Genomic DNA, 16,748 nt, shown 5'->3' with positions numbered 1-16,748 from the left:
CCTCCCAAGCAGCTGGGGCTACAGGTGTGTGTCACCACACCTGGCTAACTTTTATTTTTATTTTTTTTTGTAGGAATGGGGTCTTGCTATATTGCCCAGGCTGGTCTTGAACTCCTGGTCTCAAGCAATCCTCCCACCTAGGCCTCCCAAACTGCTGGGATTATAGGTATGAGCCACTGTGCCTGGCTGCTTGCCATTTTTTTTTTTTAATAGGTAAAACCTTGGGTGAATTGCCCAGGTCACACAGTACATAAAGGACTGCAGATTCAGATTCAAATCTTACTCCTAATGATCCTTCCACTATGAGGAAGATGTGCCAATGACATAGGTATCTCTTCTTGCTTAGTTCATATTTTATTTTTACTTATTTATTGTTGAGACAGGGTATTGCTCTGTTGCCCAGTCTGGAGTGGTGCATTCTCGGCTCACGGCAACCTCTGCCTCCTGGGTTCAAGCAATTCTCCTGCATCGGTCTCCTGAGTAGCTGGGATTACAGGCATGCACTGCCATGCCCAGAAAATTTTTGTATTTTTAGTAGAGATGGAGTTTTGCCATGTTGGGCAGGGTGATCTCCAACTCCTGACCTCAAGTGATCCACCTGCCACAGCCTCCCAAAGTACTGGGATTACAGGCATGACCTACCACACTGGTTCGTATTTAAAATAGCATCATCATCCTTACTTTTAACCTTGCCTGCCATGAGTAACATTTTCTTTGGCACTACCTTAAGATATTGTGATCTTTCTTTGAAGGCATTTAGGTTTCCCATCTTAAGCTAACTCTCTGGGCTTAGAGAAGTATTCATGAAATCTTTCCATCTTTTCCCCTGCATCATTTCAAAACTTGTTTCATTTTTACATTAACACATCCTCTGGGATTACATATATATATAAATAAGATACACTAAATTCAGTGCTTCTTGTGCATCGTGATTGGCCAGACCAGATGGAGTGATTTGTGAACCAGAATTGAAAATCAAAACACAAGTGCTTTTTAAAGAGGTTGAAGTTGAGAAGCAACTGTTCATGGCAGACTTAGAGCTTTAATTCTAAGCGGGTTTGCGTTTGTTTTCAAGCTGTGTCTGACTATGGAATATTGGAACCTCCACCCTGGAGCTACTATATATGTATCTTGCATATACACTGCCCTTGACAAAGAGGGGAGTGTAGTCAGAGCTGAGTTGTGGAGTTTTACAGGGCAACATGCCTGTTATTATCATAGGATGATAGGAGTGCCAGTCGTTTGCTTTTGCTTTTGCAGAGCCTGTGTGCAGAAACCAAGAGCAGTGAAAAGTCCCTTTGCTGAATAGGTTCTGGGAGGCCCCCGAAGAACAAATTCTCAAGAGTAAGGCATGTTAATTTCCAGGTGCTTATTCTGAATTTGACTCCTTCTGCTTATTATCATTTAATCCTCAGGATAATCATATGAAATCAGCATCGCAATCCCGGTTTTGCAGAGGATACTGAGAGCATTAGGGTCACACAACCAGTATACAGGGGAGCTGATTTAAAAATCAAGGCTGTGACTCCAAAGCCCTTAATCTATTGCAATACCATTTCTGAACTCATACAAGGATTTTAGATTGATCAGAAGGCAGGTTTCTTCTGTCCCATAAAGTGGAGAAGGAAGGGCCTAGAATATGTCTCTAAGAGAGATCAGTTTCCTGAGATATATAAAGCTTGGTGGCTTCCAATGCTTGTTTGACTTTTCAGCAGGACCAGACAGAATATGTCATTGAGTAGGACAGTGTTGATGATGATGAAAGTTGTCTTTTTCTTTTTTTGAGACGAAGTCTCACTCTGTTGCCCAAGCTGGAGTGCCGTGGTGCTATCTCGGCTCACTGCAACCTCCACCTCCTGGGTTCAAGTGATTCTACTGCCTCAGCCTCCTGAGTAGCTGGGACTACAGGCACGCACCACCATGCCCTGCTAATTTTTTTTTCTTTTTGTATTGTTAGTAGAGATGGGGTTTCACTGTGTTGGCCAGTCTGGTCTCCAACTCCTGACCTTGTGATCCGCCCGCCTCAGCCTCCCAAAGTGCTAGGATTACAGGTGTGAGCCTGGAAAGCACTGTGGCATTATAGCTTATATATAGGATGCATTCACAGAGGCTTGGTGATTGACTTCTACTTTTTTTCCTAGCTATGTTACCTTAAGCAAATTATTCTATCTACCTCTGTTTCTTCATAAAATGAGGCTAATACAGTCAATCCTCATTATATCCTGATTGCGTATTTGCGTATTTGCGAATTTTCCTACTCAATAGTGGTTATTTATAATCCTCAAATCAATGCTTACAAGATTTTGTGGTCATTTGCAGTCATGTCCAGAGCAGCAAAAAATGTGAGTTGCCTGATATGTACTTTCCTAGGTGAAATCGAACAAGGCCACACTCTGCCTTCTTGCTTCGGCTCTCATACTGTGAGTATCCTTTTCAAGGTTTGTTTAGTGTCAAGTTTTCACATTTTCATGCTTTTTTGATTGATTCTGCTGTTTAGCATGGCCCCCAAGCAGAGCCTTGAAGAGCTCTGTAGTGTTTCTAAGTACAAAGAGGCTGTGATGTGCCTTACAGAGAGAATACATGTGTTAGATAAACCTCACTCAGAAGTACGGTGGTGTTGGCCATGAGTTCAAAGCTAATGAATCAACAAGATGGTACATCTAACAAAAGGAAGAGAAAACTGGCCTATCTGTATGTGAGGCTGCTCTGCAAAGTGCTAAAGGAATATCTATAGCATGTGATGGAGCTATGGAAAAGATGGAAATGGGGCTAAATTTGTGGATTCATGAGATGAGTTTTAAAAACTTAGCCCTATATGTTTCTATTAATGGTCAAAAGATTGCCCCCCTACCCCAATTAAAATTCCTCTCTCAGATTACAGTATTTTCTCCTAAAGAATCTATAGGCTGGCTGAGCTTTGTGGTTCAGGCCTGTTAATCCCAGTCCTTTGGGAGGCAAAGGTAGGAGGATCACTTGAGGCCAGGAGTTTGAGACCAGCTTGAGCAAAATAGGAAGACCCTGTCTTTACAAAAAAAAAAAAAATAAATAAAAATTTAGCCGGGCATGGTGGTGTGTGCCTGTAGTCCTTGCTACTCAGGAGGCTGAGGCAGGAGGATTGCTTTCGCTTGAGCCCAGGACTTCAAAGTTATCATGAGCTGTGATCACGCCACTGCACTCCAGCCTGGGGAACAAAGTCTCTAAAGAAAACAACAGGCTGGGCCCGGTGGCTCATGCCTGTAATCCCAGCACTTTGGGAGGCCTAGGCGGTCAGATCACAAGGTCAGGAGATCGAGACCATCCTGGCTAACATGGTGAAAACCTGTCTCTACTAAAAATACAAAAAAACAATTAGCTGGGCGTAGTGGTGGGCGCCCATAGTCCCAGCTACTCAGGAGGCTGAGTCAGGAGAATGGCGTGAACACAGCAGGCGGAGCTTGCAGTGAGCTGAGATCACGCCACTGCACTCCAGCCTGGGTGACAGAGCGAGACTCCGTCTCAAAAAAAAAAGAAAAAAAAAAATATATACACACACACACACACACACACACACACACACACACACATACATACATATGCCACCAGAACAAGTGAATTGATTGGACTAGTTATTCAATATCCAGCAGAGAGTGGTCTTGGGGGAACAGATTACAGGAGAGGTAGATATTTTGGCAAATATCTGGGCCACTGTTTCAGAGAGGACTGTCAATCACAGGGTGGTGATGGGGTTGCGGTACATTGTACAGCTGGAGAAGTCCTGACACCTAGAGGGGGCAGGAGTGTTCTGAGAGCCTGCTACAGGTCAGGGGTCCCATTTCAGGAGATGAGGTGAGAACACACACATGGGTAACAAGACTTCCATAGGACAAACTTACTCACTTGCTTTATTTCCCAAGTTTGCCCAGAATTATCAAAGCTTAGAATAAATTATTTTATTGACATGCCTCAGAATGAAAATTCAGTCTATTTGGCTCAAAATAACAGTTGTGATTATTTAGAATCTGTGCTAAACACTATTTGTGTTTTTGCATCATCAAATTGCTTTAGAGTCATTCATTAAACAAATACTCGATTTGAAATTGTGTCTCTTAGGAGAATGTTAAAAAAGAACGAGAAAGAACCTAATCCTCATTAAGAACTATTAGCCAAGTGTGACAAGCTTTATTTTGTGTTACAGAAAACAGAGATGTCATTTGGTATTGAGTCAAAATAAATGGGTTATGACATATTCCACTCTTTAAAATGTCCCGAGGCTGGTGGGATAAACGGAGGAGATCTGCAGATGGTATGCCAAGCAAAGGCGGCTAATGAACCTAGCATTACTACATAGCAACGGCATTAGCATTTCATTTGTTGGAATGAATTATTTGAGTTTTTCACTTTTTGCCCTGATCTTTATGCAATGGTGTAACTAATGATGAAAAATGAACAAAGCCTTGAAAAATAGGACTTATTAACAAAGGTCACAAGACCTGAAATGATTAAATCTGCAAGAAGGCTGATGGAGTTATTGAGTCGGGATTTTTCAGTGCCCGAATGAGGACTGTCCGGGAGATAGTAACTAGCTGTTCTTTCTCTCTGTGGAATATATTAATAGATCTCAAAGGATGTCAACTTGAACTACAATAGGAGTTATCGGGGTGAGTTATGAAAAAGAACTTCTTGCCTGTTTTTGCAGGAAAGGCTAAAACAATTTAGCAAGGAAGATGTGCAATATCATTCCTCTAAGAGTTTTTCCTGTCCCTCCTTCTAAATTAGAGTCAATTATCTTTGACCTGCGAGATGTAAGAACAGTCTGGTGTGAATATAGGGAACCAAATGATGTTCCGATGCCTCCATTTTCAGTAGGATTGGTTGTTGTAGTCATTGTGGTGTGTTTGATGCTATATGAGTCTACTACTATTCTAAGACTGTATGGCATTATTCTTTTTATAAGAGAGATCTCAAATTAGAGGTTGAGGATGCAAAGATAGCTATTGCCTTGGTCCTGAGGAATTCTTAAAGCATATCCATTTTCCTTGCCTCTACAAGTTCACTGTTGGCAAAAGCAACTTTATTCATATTTTCTTGCTCATTCCCTCCTTCCTTGTACCCCTCCTTTTTTCTCCCTCCCTATTTCTAACCCATATAGTGTGGTTACTTGAGGGAATGGTTTTATGAATAAAGATTGTATCCTTTGCTCAGGAGCCTTGGTGTGTGATTATTGATTAAAGCTTTCATTTTGAAAGTCAGAGCAATATACAGCCATAAAAATAGCAATAGCAGAATTATTTTAATTACCACATGTAGAAGTTCCAGAAAGATTCAAGACAAATACAGCACTGTAGCTTGTAGGCTTCAAGAGCTAATTATTGAGAGTAGAGTATTAGAATATCTGATTATACTGTGGATGTCTATATTTCTTCTTGTACTCTGACTAATTGTACTGGTGTTCATGCTGGGGCTGAACAACTACCTCGTGGAGAAAGCCATAGGGATTATTCCTGTGTCAGATATTGGTTGCACCTGATTCTACGCTTCTCATCATTCTTCTTTCTGTCCTTTTGGTTTTGTTTTAGATCCTATACTTACTCACTTCACCACACATAGACCCCATGGACTCTTAACTTTTCTTCACAAGAATTTACCATGTGGTTCTCAACTGCTCTTTCTAGGTGATCTAAAATAATTAGGCTCCATGCGATATTGGGGACATAATTACACTATGGGGTGTGGATCACTTGAGGTCAGGAGTTTGAGACCAGCCTGGCCAACATGGTGAAACCCCATCTCTACTAAAAATACAAAAATTAGCTGGGCATGGTGGTGTGTGCCTGTAATCCCAGCTATTCGGGAGGCTGAGCACGAGAATCACTTGAACCCAGGAGGTAGAGGTTGCAGTGAGCCAAGATTCTGCCACTGCACTCCAGCCTGGGTGATGGAGTGACACTCTGTCTCAAAAAAAAATGTTTATTTAAAATCCAAAATTCAAAATTAACTGGACCTCTGTCCTGTATTTTTATTTGCTAAATCTGAGAACTCTACATCGAGATGGTATTTTCATTAATTTGATGGTGTTAAATGTGATTATTTTGTAACAGCAAATGGATGGTGTCTGTTGGAACTCCATAGTAGTTAACACTGAAAAATTTCTAAAACACAGCTATATATGGTGGTGGTGTTTGAATATTAGTCTCCTCCAAATCTCATGTTGAATTTTGATCCTTAGTGTTGGAGGTGGGTCCTGATAGGAGATGTTAGGATTTTGTTCGTAGATCCTTTATAAAGGGTTTGGTGCTGTCCTTGCAGCATTGAGCAAATTCTCATTCTATTAGTTCCTATGAGAACTGATTGTTAAAAACAGCCTGGCACCTCCCTCCCTTGCTCTCTCACCATGTTATCTCTGTACGTGCTATCTCCCCTTTTCCTTCCACCATGAGTAGAAGCAACCTGAAGTCCTTACCAGAAGCAGATGCTGGCGCCATGCTTCCTGTACAGCCTGCAGAACTGTGAGCCAAATGAACCTCTTTCCTTTATTAATTACTCAGCTCAGATGTTCCTTTATAGCAAATCAAATGGACTAAGACATGGGGCAGACTCAAACTTTGACTTAGACAGAGTTAATGGTTTAGGAATCAACAGAGCACTTTTGAGTGGGGAAGCAGAGTAAACTATGTTTTACTGGCTAACCAATGTGTGGGAGAATAAGATGGCACTGATCTGTAGTCCTGATCTGGACCATGGGTTTTTCTTGGTATAGTAGAAACTCTGTGATTGTGTTTGTTTAAAGTACTTTGTGACTGTATTTGTTTTTACCTGTGAAAGTGAAAAGAAAATAGTTCAAAAAGCAAGTGACTCTGTGAGCTTAGAGAGAAGAGGTTGCCATGTTGATCGTTAACTGCTCTTGCCTGGAGTGATACAGGTGATGTATATTTGAAATTTTGGTAAATGTTCTGAGTGTTTTTGAGAAGAATGTGTATTCTGTTGTTTTTGAATACAGCATTCCATAAATGTCAGTTATGTCAAGTTTATTGGTAGCATTCAAGTCTACTATATTATTGTTTATTTTCTGTCTAGTTGTTCTAATAATTATTGAGAGAGAGGTGTTGAAAGATAAGATTCTAAGCTTGGCATTGTTGCTCACACCTGTAATCCCAGCACTTTGGGAGGCCAGGAGTTGAGACCAGCCTACGTAACATAACAAGACCCTATCTTTATAAAAAACAAAATAACAAAAACCAACCAAACAAGAAATATATGATTATAATGTGGATTTCTATATTTCTTCTTGCATTTCTATCAGTAGTTGCTTCATGTATTTTGAAGCTCTGCTATTAGGGAATCTAAACATTTAGGATTGCTATGTCTTCTTGTTGAACTGATCCTTTACCCTTTATCTTTTATGAAATGACTTTATCTCCCAAAATAATCTTGGCCCTGGGATCTACTTTGTCTCACATTACTGTAGCCACTTCAACTTTCTTTTTATTAGAGTCTTAGGCTATATCTTTTTCCATTTTCTAACTTTAAATGCATTTGTGTGTTTCTATTTGAAGTGTATTTCTTGTAGGCAGCCTACAGTTGTGTCTTACCCAATATGACAATCTCTGCCTTTTAATTGGGTGTTTAGACCATTTACATGTAATGTTGTTATTATTGATATGGTTATGTTTAAGCTCATAATCTTGCTATTTGTTTTTTATTTATGTCATTTGTTCTTTGTTCCCCTTTTCCTCTTATTCTGCCTTTGTTGGGATTAATTGAACATTATGTTCCATTTGATCTCCTCTGTTGACTTATTAACTGTAATTCTTTGTTTTACTGTTTTGGTATTTGCTTTAGAAATATGTCCAATTTAATAGAAGTCTCCTTGATGTAGCCAAGACACACTAAATATGCTCCCAGTTAGCGCCTTTGCTCTCTCTGTTCCTCCTTTTGGAAATGCTCTGTTTATGCTTATATCCACATGACTTCTTTACCCATTTATTGTAAATAGGTTTACATTGATATTTATACTGTAATTGATAATAACAATAATGATATTGTAAATATCACTTTATCAAATATTTCTGGACCTCCTAATCTAAGGTAACTCCCCAAACCTGAACTGCCACTCTACCATTTACCCAGTTCATTTGTTCTTCATAGCCCTTATCTCAGGATTTATTTATTTGTTTATTGTCTCTTTCTTTCCATTGGCATGTAAGTTTCATGAAAATGATGGACTCTATTTTGTCTACTGCTGAATTTCCACTATGTAGGACAGTGTGTGACATATCAAACAAATATTTGTTGAATGAATGAATGAATGAATGAATGAAGGATTCAGAATTGGAGGGAGGAAAGACATCTAGGTTAATGTCTAGGTTGATCTGCTGCCATATCTGATCACCTGAATGTGTTTGTCTGAACTAGTGGGATTGGGCATTGCCCTCTGTCAAGGTGCTGCTCTGTGTTTTTTTTGGAATTGCACCCTTGTTAGAAAGGAATATCATTTCCAGTCAGCAGAGGAACATTCACTGTTGAAATATACACGAGGAGAGTTTGCAGAATTTCTGTGCTCCTTCCTAGCTTCTACACTACATGCTCCCCAACCCCCATCCCACTTTTCTGGCTTCATATTCACCCCCTTGATTACCTTTTTTTGTTTTTTTTTTTAAGATGGAGTCTTGTTTTGTTGCCCAGGCTGGAGTGCAGTGGCACAATCTCGGCTTACTGCAACCTCCGCCTCCTGGGTTCAAGTGATTCTCCCACCTCAGCCTCTGGAGTAGCTGGGATTACAGGTGTGTGCCACCACACCTAGCTAATTTTTGTATTTTTAGTAGAGACGGGATTTCGCCATGTTGGCCAGTCTGGTCTCAAACTCCTGACTTCAGACGATCCTCCTGCTTTGGCCTCCCAAAGTGCTGGGATTACAGGCATCAGCAACCACACCCGGCCTTCGATTACTTTTGTCACAAGTTTCTCAATACCTCAAGGCTCAGAACTTCAAAGGCATTTTTCAGAAAATATATATAATAATGTGTGTAAAGGGAAAAGAAGAAGAGAAAGGGAGACATAATGATACAGCAAATAGGATAAGATGTGACATTTGAGAAATTTGGGTGAGGAGCTATGGGAATTATTTATAGTAATTTTTGCAACTTTTGTGTAAGTCTGAATTAAAGAAAGTAACTTTGAGCTTCGTTGCTTCCATCCCTTCCTCCAGTCCCTATAGCCAATAGGGTCTCCACCTCCTGTTGTTTTAGTTTGACATTTGACTTTGTACCCAGCACCTCATTTCATTTGCCTCTGGCCATACCCCACTCACTGTTCCCATTGCTCTCACATCCTCTTACCTAGATTCTTGCAATGATTCTGGAACTGGCCTTCTGAGTCAGTCACTCCTGGTTGCTGTTCACCCCACACATGGCTGCCTGGATGCTTGGCCTGAAATACAGACCTAATTATATCACTCCTCTGCTCAAAAGCCTGTGCTGTTCCCTCGTTGCCAGCCCTTAGGTAGTAGCTTGATAGCTTTCCACAATTATCGCCACTCTCTGGTCGGACTTATTTCCCACTTTGCCCCTCTGTGTTTGTCTCACTTAATCCCTTGCCATTCTAGGAATGCATCTTCACTTTTCACTTTTCTCTTTCTTTGCTGTCTCTCCCATCTCTTTTTTTTTTTTTTCTCTCGGAGATATGGTCTTCTTGCTTTGTTGCCCAAGCTCTGCAGTGCAGTGGCACGATCATGGCTCACTGTAGTCTCAACCTCCCCTGCTCAAGTGATCCTCCCACTTCAGCCTCCTGAGTAGCTGGGACTACAGGGACATACCAGCACAGCTGGCTAATTTTTGTATTTTTTGTAGAGATGGAGTTTCGCTACATTACCCAAGCTGGTCTTGAACTCCTGTGCTCAAGTGATCCACCCCTCCTGGCCTCCTAGAGTGCTGGGATTACAGGCAGGAGCTTCCACACCAGGCCCTCTTCCATCTCTTTCTGTCAAAGGTCTTCTCCAAAGGCTATCTCCTCTGCAAGCCTTCTCTCATCCCCTAGTCAATAGGAAATTTCTTCTGAAAGTTCAGAGTCTCTAGTACTGAGATTTGTACCTTTATTATGGAGTTTACATTTCTGGCTTCACCTGGAAGCTGTGAAGACTTTGAGAGAAAGAAACTCATCTCATTCATCTTTGTATCTCTCTAATCATAGAACATCCCTGCAACTTTACACATAAAGCTAATATTGCCTAGGTTTTCTTCTAGGGTTTTAATGGTTTTAGGTTTTACATTTAAGTCTTTAATCAATCTTCAGTTAATTTTTGTATAAGGTGTAAGGAAAGGGTCCAGTTTCAGTTTTCTGCATATGGCTAGCCAGTTTTCCCAGCACCATTTATTAAATAGGGAATCCTTTCCACATTGCTTGTTTTTGTCAGGTTTGTCAAAGATCAGATGGTTGTAGATGTGTGGCATTATTTCTGAGGCCTCTCTTCTGTTCCATTGGTCTATATATCTGTTTTGATGCCAGTATCATGCTGTTTTGGTTACTGTAGCCTTGTAGTATTGTTTGAAGTCAGGTAGTGTGATGCCTCCAGCTTTGTTCTTTTTGCTTAGGATTGTCTTGGCTATGCAGGCTCTTTTTTGGTTCCATATGAAATTTAAAGTAGTTTTTTCCAATTCTGTGAAGAAAGTCAATGGTAGCTTGATAGGGATAGGATTGAATCTTTAAATTACTTTGGGTAGTATGACCATTTTCATGATACTGATTCTTCCTATCCATGAGCATGGAATGTTTCTCCATTTGTTTGTGTCCTCTCTTATTTCCTTGAGCGGTGGTTTGTAGTTCTCTTTGAGGAGGTTCTTCACATCCCTTGTAAGTTGTATTCCTAGGTACTATTCAGGACATAGCATGGGCAAAGACTTCATGACTAAAGCACCAAAAGTAATGGCAACAAAAACCAAACTTGACAAATGGGATCTAATTAAACAAAAGAGCTTCTGCACAGCAAAAGAAACTATCATCAGAGTGAACAGGCAATCTACAGAATGGGAGAAAATTTTTGCAATCTACTCATCTGACAAAGGGCTAATATCCAGAATCTACAAGGAGCTTAAACACATTTACAAGAAAAAAAAAAACCCTATCAAAAAGTGGGTGAAGGTTATGAATGGACACTTCTCAAAAGAAGACATTCATATGGCCAACAAACATATGAAAAAAAGTGCATCATCACTGGTCATTAGAGAAATGCAAACCAAAATTGCAGTGAGACACCACCTCATGCCAGTTAGAATGGCGATCATTAACAGGTCAGGAAACAATAGATGCTGGAGAGGATGTGGAGAAATAGGAACGCTTTTACACTGCTGGTGGAAGTGTAAATTAGTTCAACCATTGTGGAAGATGGTGTGGAAATTCCTCAAGGATCTAGAACCAGAAATACCATTTAACCCAGCAATCTCATTACTGGGTATATACCCAAAGGATTATAAATCATTCTGCTATAAAGACACATGCGCACGTATGTTTATTGCAGCACTATTTACAATAGCAAAGACTTGGAACCAACCCAAATGCCCATCAATGATAGACTGGATAAAGAAAATGTGGCACATACACACCATGGAAAATGATGCAGCCTTAAAAAAGGATGGGTTCATGCCCTTTGCAGAGATGTGGATGAAACTGGAAACCATCATTCTAAGCAAACTAACAGAGGAACAGAAAACCAAACACCATATGTTCTCACTCATAAGTGAGAGTTGAACAATGAGAACACATGGACACAGGGAGGGGAACATCACACACCGGGGCCTGTTGCGGGAGTGGGGGGCTAGGGGAGGGATAGCATTAGGAGAAATACCTAATATGGATGACGGATTGATGGGTGCAGCAAACCACCATAGCATGTGTGTACCTATGTAACAAACCTGCACGTTCTGCACATGTATTCCAGAACTTAAAGTATAACCAAAAACTAATAAATATTTTCTGAATTGAACTGAATTAATTTTGAATTTCATTATCGTTACCCTAATGGCTACTTCCACAGAGCCATTATCCATCGAACTGTTTCAAATAAATTATATTCATTTTCACCATAATTTCCAAAAGACCCAGTCAGCTAAATTATTCTATATGGTATTCTGATTAGCAAAGGCACAGAAATGATCCAGTGTTCCAAAATTTCCAAGAAAACCATGGGGAGGTATAAGCTGGCGAGAAATTACGTTCAGAATAATTTACAAAGCTTCTGCCATTGTTGAAATCATACTTTTTATTATATCCTTAAATTTACTACATAAGTAGAGAGGTGCTTATGTAGGTTTCTGTCTTAATAAAGCATATAAAATATTGTCACAAGCATCCTTTCTATAGGACCTGTGATTCACACCCTACATAGTTGAGGACTGGCTAATTTCAAAGTTGAAGAACAACCTTTTATGAAATTTTTGTTTGTTGACTCCATTTTCCTTTTTATTTTTGCCACAGATTTCAATCATTAGAATCATATACAGAGGTGTACCTGCTGTTGGAATGTATACTTTTTGAAGGGTGAAAAAGGAACGTAGATGGTGATTTCTAAAAATTTTTTTTATCATTTCATTGGCTTTGAAGATCTGTTTTTTAAAATATGTCTGAATTAAAGAGATTCAAAGCAATATGACATAGAATAATTGCTGACATTTGTACTTCCTGGTTAAGAGCTATGTATGGTACGTAAGGAATGAAATACCCTATAATATTGCTCTACAAGCAAAATGCCATGGCTTGATTTTGTGAATTCTTCCTCTCTGCAAGCTGAAGGCAGGGCTTCCTTTATCTGTTCTTTGTATCTATTTCATGATCTATTACACTACCTTCTGTGAATTGAAAAATTATAGTATTTTAAAATCCATTGAAATACTTAGTAAAGGTCTATTTGTTTTTACTCCCTTCTTGAGTTTACTGTTTTCTCTTGAAATGAGTAGTATTTTTCTAACACATTTATGAGACAAGCATTAAATTCCAGGCAAAATCTATTTTTATTATACAGATGCACTTTAACTTATGATACAGTTACATCCTTATAAACCCATCATAAGTTGAAAATATCATAAGTAGAAAATGCATTTAATATACCTAACCCACCTAACATCATAGCTTATCCTAGGCTACCTTAAATATGCTCAGAGCATTTACATTCGCCTACAGTTGGGCAAAATCATCTAACACAAAGCCCATTTTATAATAAAGTGTTGAGTATTTCATGTAATTAACTACTGTACTGATAGCGGAAAACAAAATAGTTGTATGACTACTTGAAGTATGGTTTCTACAAAATGCCTATTGCTTTTGTACCATTGTGAAGTAAAAAAACTGTTAAGTCAAATGATCATAATAAGTTAGGGACTGTCGTATTTTTACTTCAAGAACTCTAAGATTTTTTTTCCCCATTCTTATTGTCTAATTTCCAAACTATTAGCATTGTTTCATTTAATTTTACTTTTAACTTTGTTATGGATAATTAGATTCATAGGTATTTTAAAATTATCCACAAATCCAGACCCTCTTTAGTCCTGAATTGTGAGATTCCAGAAGTCTTCGTAACTAGTTCCGTTGATATTCCTGACTCACATATCTAAGTGAGTGTGTAGTTCTGTTGGCTGCAGCTGTTTTACCTTATAGAGGGGGTCAGCACAGCTCCATAGACAGGGCCAAACGCTGGCCAAATGTCAGCGGAGGCAGTTTGTTTAAGTCTGGGCACCAAGACAGCTCAGCATGGACCAGTCATAGACATGTGACAGGTGCATCTGCTGCCAACAGTTTTATGGGATTGTTATGGTTAGGGTTAGGTTAGGAGAGTTTTCTGAGTCCTTGAATTACACAGGGATTTTTTTTTTTTTTTTTTGGAGCTGGAGGCTGGAGTGCATCAGCTCAATCTCGGTTCACTGCAACCTCCACCTTCCAGATTCAAGAGATTCTCCAGCCTCAGCCTCCCAACTAGCTGAGATTACAGGCACCCGCCATCATGCCTCGCTAATTTTTGTATTTTTAGTAGGGACAGGGTTTCACCATGTTGGCCAGGCTGGTCTCCTTGAACTCCTGACCTCAGGTGATCCGCCCACCTCCGCCTCCCAAAATGCTGCGATTACAGGAGTGAGCCACCACACCCGGCCATTACAGAGACCTTTTAAGGACACTTTCTGGGTGTTAAACATAAGTCTAATATAGATACCTTGACCATACCTCAAATAACTAACCCCCCCGCAAATTTCCTTCTAGTTGTTCCCTTATGATTACCTCATTCTCATCCCATCTCTTCTTTCTTTCTCAGTTATGCTTTGAGCCATTTTTTGCTGGAAGAGTCTGAGTAATTTGCAATTACTTCAAAATAATTACAGGAAAGGACCTTGTATGTGTTCAAACCATTTCAGTTCTTGTCTGTTTGCTTTTATGGGATTAGATGATTAGATTCTGCCTGTCATTTGCAACTTGTTCTCACTCTGTATTTTTGTGCTATGGTCATAACTCATTTCTGCTAAGGATCCAGTAGCATATTTTAATGGCAACTTGTTTATTTGCTACTTCCAAAATTTCTACAGGACTTCTTCATGCCTAGAAATTATACAAAACTGTTCTTATTAAAAATTAAACATTCACCATAATCTTCTCAATGGCACTTTTTGTTCTGATTCTCGCACAGTTAGCTAATTACAGAGCAGGTCAATCATTCCTATGTATTCTTTCTACTGTGGGCTTAGCACTACCTGCACAGGCGTGCCTACCAACGTCTCAACAGTCTCTCCATGCTGATTTGTAGATGTTCAAGCCAGCTTGAACTAAGAATGGCCTGCTTCAGGCATAGACAAATCCCTTCTCCAAGATCTGAGCCTCCCTACACCCCAGTGAAAGCTAAACCTTATCACCAAGAAACTGAAGCGAGGCCTACCTCCTGACATTCCCTATTTATCTTAGCAGTACCATTGTTCTTCCCATCTCAGACCTCAGAGTCATCTTTGATTCTTCTTTTCTTTCCAGACCCCGAACTTGAACTGTTCAGTGAGCCTGACTTCAAGTGTGCAGCTGACCAGGGCACTCCTATGGAAAGTGGGTTCATAGGTTCCGATCTTGACTCTACTTCTAGTTAACTAGAGACCTCTGTTGTGCTCAAGGTTATCTTCCTACTACTATCTAAACATGTTTTACTCATTTCCCAGACCTTTTTGCCCAGGCTCTGCTATAGCCCACTGGCCACTGATGCCGCCTGCTAGACTAGCTCACTGCTTGTTTTAAACACACTAGAAACATTGCTCTAATGTGGGCAGTTTCCAGGCTAGATGCTCTATTTTACTGATATGTCAGGTCACAGGTGCAATTGGCAGGTCACAGGTGTAATTTCTTTTCTTTCTTTTTCTCTTTTTTTTTTTTTTTTTGAGACACAGTCTCACTCTGTCATCCAGACTGGTATGTCATGATGTGATCTTGGCTCATTGCAACCTTCACCTCCTGGGTTTAAGCAATTCTCCTGCCGCAGCCTCTTGAGTAGCTGGGATTACAGGCACCCGCCACCATGCCTGGCTAATTTTTGTGTTTTTAGTAGAGATGGGGTTTCGCCATGTTGGCTAGGCTGGTCTCGAACCCCTGACCTCAGGTGATCCGCCCACCTCAGCCTCCCAAAGTGCTGGGATTACAGGCATGAGCCACTGCCTCTGGCCTAGGTCACATGTGCAATTTTTTTTTTTTTTTTTTGAGACGGAGTCTTTCTTTATTGCCCAGGCTGGAGTCCAGTGGTGCAATCTTGGCTCACTGCAAGCTCTGCCTCCTGGGTTCACACCATTCTCCTGCCTCAGCCTCCCGAGTAGCTGGGACTACAGGCACCCGCCACCATGCCCAGCTAATGTTTTGTATTTTTAGTAGACAGGGTTTCACCATGTTAGCCAGGATGGTCTTGATCTGACCTCATGATCTGCCTGCCTTGGCCTCCCAAAGTGCTGGGATTACAGGTGTGAGCCACCACGCCCAGCCCACATGTGCAATTTTGCATTGATCAATTCTAATCCTGAAATGCTATATAGTAAAACCCAAAGTTCTTATGGAAGGAACAGAGACAAACTTTCATTTTTGGCAAGGAGACATGATTACAATCTGCTGTGTGTTAGCTGAGTGGAGTATGGGTTTACTTAAATTGCATTGAGTTTAAATAAGTTTTGGATTTATTAGGCAATGTTTGAATCAACTACTTACTGGGTTAGGACTTTCATGGTATATTTCTTTATTCCTTCTTCAGTATTCATGGTTTCTTCATGAAAATACTGATGGCAATGATATTCCCCCTTCCTGATTATTTTATAAGCTATATTCTTCTATTCCTTCCTGTATTTTATCTCGTTACACAATTGTTAGGGTGATTCTAAGCTTTTATCTTCAGTTTTTATTGAGCTCATAAATGATCAAAGTACATCAGCACGAGAAAAGATGATATGTTACTAAATATATATGGCTTTATATATATATAGCAGCATTTAGTGTATATACATGTATACGTATATAAAACTAAGCATATAATATAGCACTTAGTAAGTTGTGATAAACTTAACAAGAAAATGTACAAATTTTAGTATTTTTCATTTATTCTTGTCCAATTGAGTTATCCTAGACACAGGTAAAATTTCATCTCTGGCAGAAAAAAAATTAGTTAACATAATTTTCTCTGTTGAAAAATTTTGTTTAAATATAGAATTCTATAGATTTTTAACTGCTGTCAAGAAAAAGGTTTGTCTTGCTTTTTGGAGTGATATGATCTTGAAAATTAG

Source organism: Pongo abelii, chromosome 8 (assembly GCF_028885655.2).
Source record: "Pongo abelii isolate AG06213 chromosome 8, NHGRI_mPonAbe1-v2.0_pri, whole genome shotgun sequence".
In the NCBI taxonomy this organism is placed as follows: Eukaryota; Metazoa; Chordata; class Mammalia; order Primates; family Hominidae; genus Pongo; species Pongo abelii.
This window is presented reverse-complemented; position numbering follows the sequence as displayed.